The sequence below is a fragment of the Penaeus chinensis genome, chromosome 34 (assembly GCF_019202785.1).
Source record: "Penaeus chinensis breed Huanghai No. 1 chromosome 34, ASM1920278v2, whole genome shotgun sequence".
NCBI lineage: Eukaryota > Metazoa > Arthropoda > Malacostraca > Decapoda > Penaeidae > Penaeus > Penaeus chinensis.
In genome coordinates, this window is record NC_061852.1 from 12,577,924 (window position 1) to 12,585,423 (window position 7,500).

General features: G+C 43.4%; 1 protein-coding gene across 3 annotated transcripts in view; it reads right to left on the reverse strand.

The window, feature by feature from the left end:
• Positions 1–7,500, reverse strand: part of LOC125043861 (alkaline phosphatase-like) — a 281,183-nt gene that overhangs the window by 223,788 nt on the left and 49,895 nt on the right. The gene's annotated exons all lie outside the window — the stretch shown is intronic.

The following is a 7,500-nucleotide window of genomic DNA, read 5'->3' on the forward strand; positions in this document are numbered from 1 at the left end:
ATACATATATATATACATTTGTATATATATATATATGTATATATACATGTATATATATATATATATATATATATATATATATATATATATATACATACACACACACATGTATAACACTATAAGAAACTGCAATAATAATGCAATAATGATCAATATGATTACAGTAAAGACACAGTCCCTGATCCTAACGAAACCAATAAAACTTCAATAACGTAACTGAAGCGAATTAACAGTGACTGCTTAAACCGAGGGAAGCTGACAGACATGACCCTCCTTGCCTTTAACTTCCCGAAATTCCCCTTATAAACGACCTACACACGTGCGGAAGTTTCGTCCTAAAAATCACTGGGAGTTCGTACTGCCAACAAGTCTACTTAGGATAAAAGAAAAAGAGGAATGTAATAAAACGAATGGAATTCTGTGTGACTGTAGCTGTCTGGGTTCCGCTATTTGACTGCTGGATTCGTGGTCGTCGTGTGTGCATGCGTTACGAATATTTTTAACGAGTATCTTCTCTCCGTCTGTCTTTCTGTACGAGTCTCTCTCTCTCTCTCTCTCTCTCTCTCTCTCTCTCTCTCTCTCTCTCTCTCTCTCTCTCTCTCTCTCTCTCTCTCTCTCTCTCTCTCTCTCTCTCTCTCTCTCTCTCTCTCTCCAGACACCTCTGGTATCCAAAGAAGCGTCTGTGAATGCGAATTCTCATTACATAAGGAACAGTTTTCCGCACGAACAAAAGATGGCGCTGAATTCCGGTTAAGGGCGATGTTAATCCTTTATGTTGTCACCGGGAGAGCAGTTTTGATATGGATAGATATTCTTTTTTCTAAAACGGAATGGGAAATATGCTCCTGTATATCCCACGAGGTCGTAAATTTTAGAGCCGGATGGAATTTGATTGTAATATAAATAAGACATGACATACAGCCACGTTGGTAAAAGAGAAGTTTTCGTTTGTGAATAAACTATTGAAAACATAAAGTGAATGATAACACAATAATAATAATGATAATAATAATGATGGCATTGGTAATAATGATAACAATAATATAGATAATAATGATGATAATAATGCTAAAGATAATAATAATAATAATATTAATAATAATAATATAATAATAATAATAATAACAATATAATAATAACAATAACAATAATAATATTATTAATAATATAAATAATAATAATAACAATTATAATAATAACAATAATAATAATAACATAATAATAATAATAATAATAATGAGTAATAATAATAATAATAATAATAATAATAATAATAATAATAATAACAACAACAAGCAACAACAATAGTAATGATAATGACAATAACATTGATACTGACAATAATAAAACTGATAATAATAATAACAACCCCCCCCCCCCAAAAAAAAAAAGAAAAAAAAAAGAAGCAACAAATGAAAATAAAAGTTTGTTAGCGTGGTAAACCCTCGCCATTTCCCCTGAACCGAATCGGGCCTCCCCCTCCCCCAAAACGCTGTAAATATTTCGGCACTCGTGAGGCCCCCCTTCATCCCCCCCCCCATCCCCCCACCCCCAACCCTCTCCCCTCCGCACAGGCAGATGCAAAATTCATAACCTCAAAAATTCGAAAGATAAATTGCTCAAGCCGCAGACGTGATAGGTCAATTATTCCTGTAATGTCTTATTCGGCGTCAATTTGTCTCAGGACTAACACTAGGCGAAGGGATAGATCGTCCGTGTATGTTGGAGGAAAAACGTATAATCTGACGCCTTTAACTGAAATCCCGAGAATCAAAGGCTGCCTATCTGTCAGGCCGGTTAATAATTCGCATAAATTTCTTATAGGAATTTTTTATCCATGGGGTTTCTGACAGCAAAGAAGGTAGACTTTATAACAGCTTTATGCTTTGAATAGCTGTAGTGATAGCTTTTATCACTCCTACGTACACACGTACAGTGCTTTCTTTCTTTCTATCTTTCTATCTTTCTCTTTCCTCTTCTATTTCTTTCTTGTTTGCTTTCCATCTTCTCTTTCTTTCTTTCTTTCTTTCTATACATCTCTCTCTCTCTCTCTCTCTCTCTCTCTCTCTCTCTCTCTCTCTCTCTCTCTCTCTCTCTCTCTCTCTCTCTCTCTCTCTCTCTCTCTCTTTGCTCTCTCTCTCTTTTGCTCTCTCTCTCTTTTGCTCTCTCTCTCTCTCTCTCTCTCTCTCTCTCTCTCTCTCTCTCTCTCTCTCTCTCTCTCTCTCTCTCTCTCTCTCTCTCTCTCTCTCTCACCCACGCTTTTACAAATACCCAACCAGGCACCCACAGCTGAATTTCTTATTTTCAACCACAATCAACTCTCTCCATCTTAAAAACGACGTCATTCCAGCCGAGCAGGATACGGCACAAAGTCCTAGGCTAGACGGAAAACACATGTTGCAGAAGTAATCTTAATGGCTGACGTGTCACGGCAGTTCATAAAAGTGAAATTTATTGTATGGCCATTTCACGTCTTAATAGGAAAACTTTCTTTCTTATTTTGCCACTGGACTTCCATGCATCAAGTCATCTTACAGAACATTTGGTGTAAACAGTCAAGTTATGTTTTATACGATTCGTATATTTGTTTTTCATTCAGTTGGGAAGATGGTGAATACATTTCATTTTCATCTTCATTTTCGCTTTTTCTGTTTCATCACTATTCCTTTTCATAGTTTCTTTTTCCATTTCCCTTTCACTCCTTTTACCTCTGTTTCAGAAGCTTTCCATAAACGGTGACATGCTGTGATGATAATAATGATAATAATGATAATTATAATAATAATAAAGGTTTTTTAAAAAGGTAATTTATTTTTAAAGGATTTTTAAATGATGATTTATCGAAGGGTGATGAAAGATGATGATGAAGATGATTTATGATGATGATGATGATGATGATGATGATGATGATGATTTTTGATTTTTAGTGATTTTTTATTAGAAAAAAGCAACAAAGATTAATAAAAATAATTATAAAAAAAAAAAATAAATTTTAATAATAAAAAAAATTAAATAATATTTTAAAAATAATAAAGGTAATAGTATGATGATGATGATACGGGTGAAAAAAAAAAAATAATAAAAAATTTAAAAATAATAATAAAAAAACAAAAAAAAAATAAAAATAATAATTTAAAAAAAAAATAAATTAAAAAAATAATAAAATAATAAAAAATAATAAATAACAAAAAAAAAAAATAATAATTTAAAAATAATAATAATAAAAAAAAAATAAAAAAAATAATATAATAATAAAATAATTTAAAAAAAATAAATAAAATAATAATAATAATAATTAAAAAAAGTAATAATAATAAAATAAATAATAAAAAATAAATAAAAAACATGGGTTTTTAAAATTTTTTTTTTTTTTTTTTGATGGTCAGGGGGGCCTTTCTTACTTTTCGATATCATTTTGTTTTGGTTTCTCATTCATCAATCTCTTGTCCCAGGTATTTTCGAAAGTTCCCATTTCCCGGGAAAATAATTCTAAACGGGGGGTAATATATGCTTTCCCCCCTCCCTCTCCCAAAACTTTTTAAAAAGGAAAAAAAAAAAAAAAAAAAAAAAAAAAAAGCATCTTTATCTCCCAACTCATCTAACTAAGCATCTGCAAGCGCTCACCCTCAGCCTTTTGAAGGCCCCCCCCCGGCCCCCGAAACCATCCGAAAAAAAAAAAAAAACAAAAAGGGAAAAAAAAGGGGCCCCCCGATCCGCCCGGGGAAAGACCGAGCGCGCAGCCCACGTTTATTTTTAAAGCCAGTTGTTCGGTCTCGTACAACCCGCGGTTTTGGGGCGCATTTTCGCCGCCATCCCCGCTCGGCTAACGTCCGCGCGCGCCAGGCCTTCCTCTCGCCCATAAAACAACGACGTGATATCGGGGACCGCGCCGTTGCTCGTCACGAGGGTGGGATGCGGGGGGGGGGGGGGGGGGGGGGAAGCCAGGGCGGTGCAGAGGGGGTAGGGGGGTAGTCGAGGGGCTCGGGGAAGGGTGGGGGGGGGGGGTTTGTGAGCAGGCGGCGCAGACGGGGGGAGGGTGGAGGATGGAGGGTAGGAGTGGATGAAGTTAGTAGAGGGGGGAGGGGAGGTCAGGAGAAGGGGTGGGTGGATGAGTCGATGTGGGGGTGTAGGCAGCTATTGGTAGCATGGGGTTGGGAGGGGGTACGTGTGGAGGGGTGAGAGGTAGGTGGTTAGTAGAGAGGGAGAGGGAAGGCGTGAATAGGGAAGAGACTGGCGGCACAGAGGGAGGGAGGGAGGGAGAGGGGAGATTGGGTGCAGGTGGTGAGGGTGATGGGGGCGGGGGTAGTTGTAGGTGGTGGGGGTGTTGGGGAATAAAGGGTGGGGGGGGCGGGGGGGGCCGGAGGCCACCCTTTTTTGTCCGTTTGTCGTTTTTGCACCGTTTTGTGTTTTTTTTTTTTATCGTTGGGTTTTTTTTTGTTATTCCGTTGTTGTGTAGTTTGTGGGTTTCCGTTGCGTTTGTATATGTGTTTTTCTGTCTGCCCGTGTTTTTCAGCGTTTGTTTGTGTTTTGGTATGTTTTGTTCTTCCGCGTTTTTATTTTGTTTTTTCTGTTCCCCGTTTTTTGTTTCCGTTTGTGTCGTTTTGTTTTTGTCGTTCGTGCGTTCTTTTTTTTTATTTGTTTGTGTTTGTTTTTTGTTTTCCCCGTTGTTGCTTGTCTGTATTTTTGTGTATTTGTGTGGCTCACCGTTTCTTGTTTCGTTGTTTTGTTCGTTTTGAGTCGGGAGGGGAAATCCAAAGAAGAGGGGTGGGGGCCGAGGTGGGGGGGCTGGTGGGGGTGAGGCTGGGCCCGACTGAGGCGGCGGCGAGACGGGGCCGTTTTTTCTGAGGGGGGGGGCGAGGGCGAGGCGTTCTCGTTCGTTTCTGGTGTCTGCTGTTTTTGTTTCTTAGCCGTTTGTCGCGACATGTGAGTTGGCCGGGGGTTGTGGGGCGGGGGGCGAGCTGAGGGGGGGCGGGGCGAGGCCGTTTTTTGTTTGTTTTTTTTTGTTTTATGCCCCGTGGTGTTTCTCCCCGTCGTTGCGTTTTGCGGAGGGGTGTGGGGGGCGTAGGCTTTTTGTGGGTGGGGCTCTGGAGGGCGTGTGTTGTCGTTTTTCGGTAGCGGGGTGCGAGGGCCTGTGTTGCTTTTGTTTTTGTATTCAGGGTGGCGGGGGGGGTGACGATGGCGTTGTTTTATTTGGGGTGGCGGGACGGGCGAGGCCGTGTTTCGTGTTTGTTAGTCCCCGTCGTTTTCCGTTGCGTGGGGGGCGAGGGGGGGGCGCGCTCGCGGGGGCGACAGGGGATGCGGGGGGCGTGGCTGGGGGGCGGGGGGGGGCGTTGGTTTTTGTACGAGTGTGCCTGGGTGTGTCGTTTTTGGTGGGTAGGGTCTGTTTGTTAAGTTTTTGTTTAGTTTTTGTGTTTTGGTGTTCGTGGTATTTTTTTGTATTGTTGGTATTAATGTCCTTATTGCTTTGTTCCAGGTGGAAGTTGCGGGGTGTGTGGGGAAAGATGGGGGGACTCGTGGGGCGGCGAGGGGCGAAGAGTGGGTGACGGGGGGCGGAGGCCCCGTTTTTCTTTTGACGTGTGTACTGTGTCTGTCGTTTTTGGGGGGGCGGCGGTAGGAGCGAGGGCGTTGGGCGGGGCGGGGGGCTTGGGGCGGGGGTGGTAGGTGGTGGCAGACGGGCGAGGTCGGGCAGAGGGTTGCAAATGATGGGGCTGGCGCGGCCGGCCGTTTCGCTTTCTTCTGGACGGCGTTTTTCTTTTTTTGCTTTGCGGTTTTTACGGGGGCGACGATGAGCGTTTTGTGTTAAGAGGGGATTAGAGGCTTACCGTTTTTTTCGTGTTGTATCTCCCGGTCTTTATGTTAGAGAGTAGGTGGCCGACGGGGCGTTTTCCGTTTGTTTGGTTTCCCTCCGTTCAGTCGTCCTCGGGAGGGGAAGGAGGGACAAGGTGGGGGGGCGGGCCAGTTTCCGTTTGTTAGTCACTCGTTTGTACACGTTTCTCGTTTTCTCGGTCTCGTTTCGGAGGGCCGTTTTCGTCGTTAGGAGGGGGCATTCAGTGGGGTGGGGGCGTGGGGGGCGCGGGGGGACGGGAGAGGCGCGGGCAGGCCCCTGTTTCAGCCGTAGTGTTCGGGCCCGGTTCACCGTCGTGATCCTTTTCGTTGCTTTCTACGTTTGTTTGGCTCGTACGTTTCTCGTACCGTTCGTGTCGGCGTCGATCCCCTCACATCTGTTAATGGGTGGGGCGAAAAAGGAAACTACTTTAAGAAGAAAATGAAAGAGGGGTTTGGTGCTCGTGGGGGGCGTAAGAGAGTGAAGGGTTGGGGGGCGGCGAGATCGCAGTGGTGGGGGGCGAGCAGGAGCGCGTGGATTTTCGTTTGCTGGGGGCGAAGGAGGCGGGAGGCGGAAGGGCTGGGCGAAGTAAGGGAGGGCGGGGCGACGGGGGAGGGCGAGAGCGTGGGGTGGGGTGTTTGGGTGCGTTGGGTCCGGGGGGAGGGGTGTGCTGGTTGTGGTATCCTGGGCTTGGTGGGGGGGACGTGGCGAGTAGGGCCTATGCTTCCGTTTTTTACGTGTTGTGCTGCGTTTTGGATGTTTAAACTGGTTTTTGCGTTTGCGTGTGTTACATTGAGATATGAGGTCTTGTCTGGTCGTTTAGAATAAGCGCCCTATACGTCGCGTTGTTTTCGCCTGCCTTCGGCATCATGGGCTCATCCCCGGTCTTGTCGTCGAGCCCTGCATCAATGATAAGCTACAACGGCTTCGGGATTTTCGTTTTTCTGCTTTTATAATTTTTGGTTATCTAATTCAACATTATAATACACATTTTTTAGATGTGCGTTCGTTTATTTTGGCTTTGTGTGTGCGTGTGTGCTTGCGCGATTAGTTTTTTGGAGCTGTCTAGTTTTGATTTCAGTTGCGTTTTGCCTAGGTTAATTGTCTCGTCGTTGCATTTGTAAGTTGTTGCGTCTCTTGTGCTGTGCGTCTTAGCTGTGTTGTTTTATTTTTGATGTCTTTATTTTTCTGTGTAGTGTAGTCTCGTGTTGTGCGTGCAGAACCGCGTGTGTGTGTGTGTATGCGTTCGTGTGTGTTATGTGTTGGTGTCTGTTTTTGCGTGGTTGTTCCTGTCGGTTGTTAGTTGTCTTTTTGTTGGTGGGTGTTGTTATTTATCCTTGTTTTTGAGATGGTGGTTGTGGGGATTGTTGGTAGTGGTGGGGTTTGTTAGGTGTTCTGCTGGTGTGTGTGTTCCTTTTGTTAGTTAGTCAGTGAGTGTATCTGTGTTTTGCACGTGTAGACGTTTTGTATGCGTTGATTCTACGAGTGCTATTCTGCGTTGTGTGGATCCGTGCCTTGGTCCTTCGGTTCGGCTTTGCTGTATTTATTTGTTTTGATCTTTGATTATGGTTAGCTGAGTCTTCTCTCTGACTATGCTTTTTGCTCTTAGATTATAGCCGTATTTATTTTACATCCAGTCTTTACCTTTCTTTTTCGCGTCGACTACTTTTTTCATC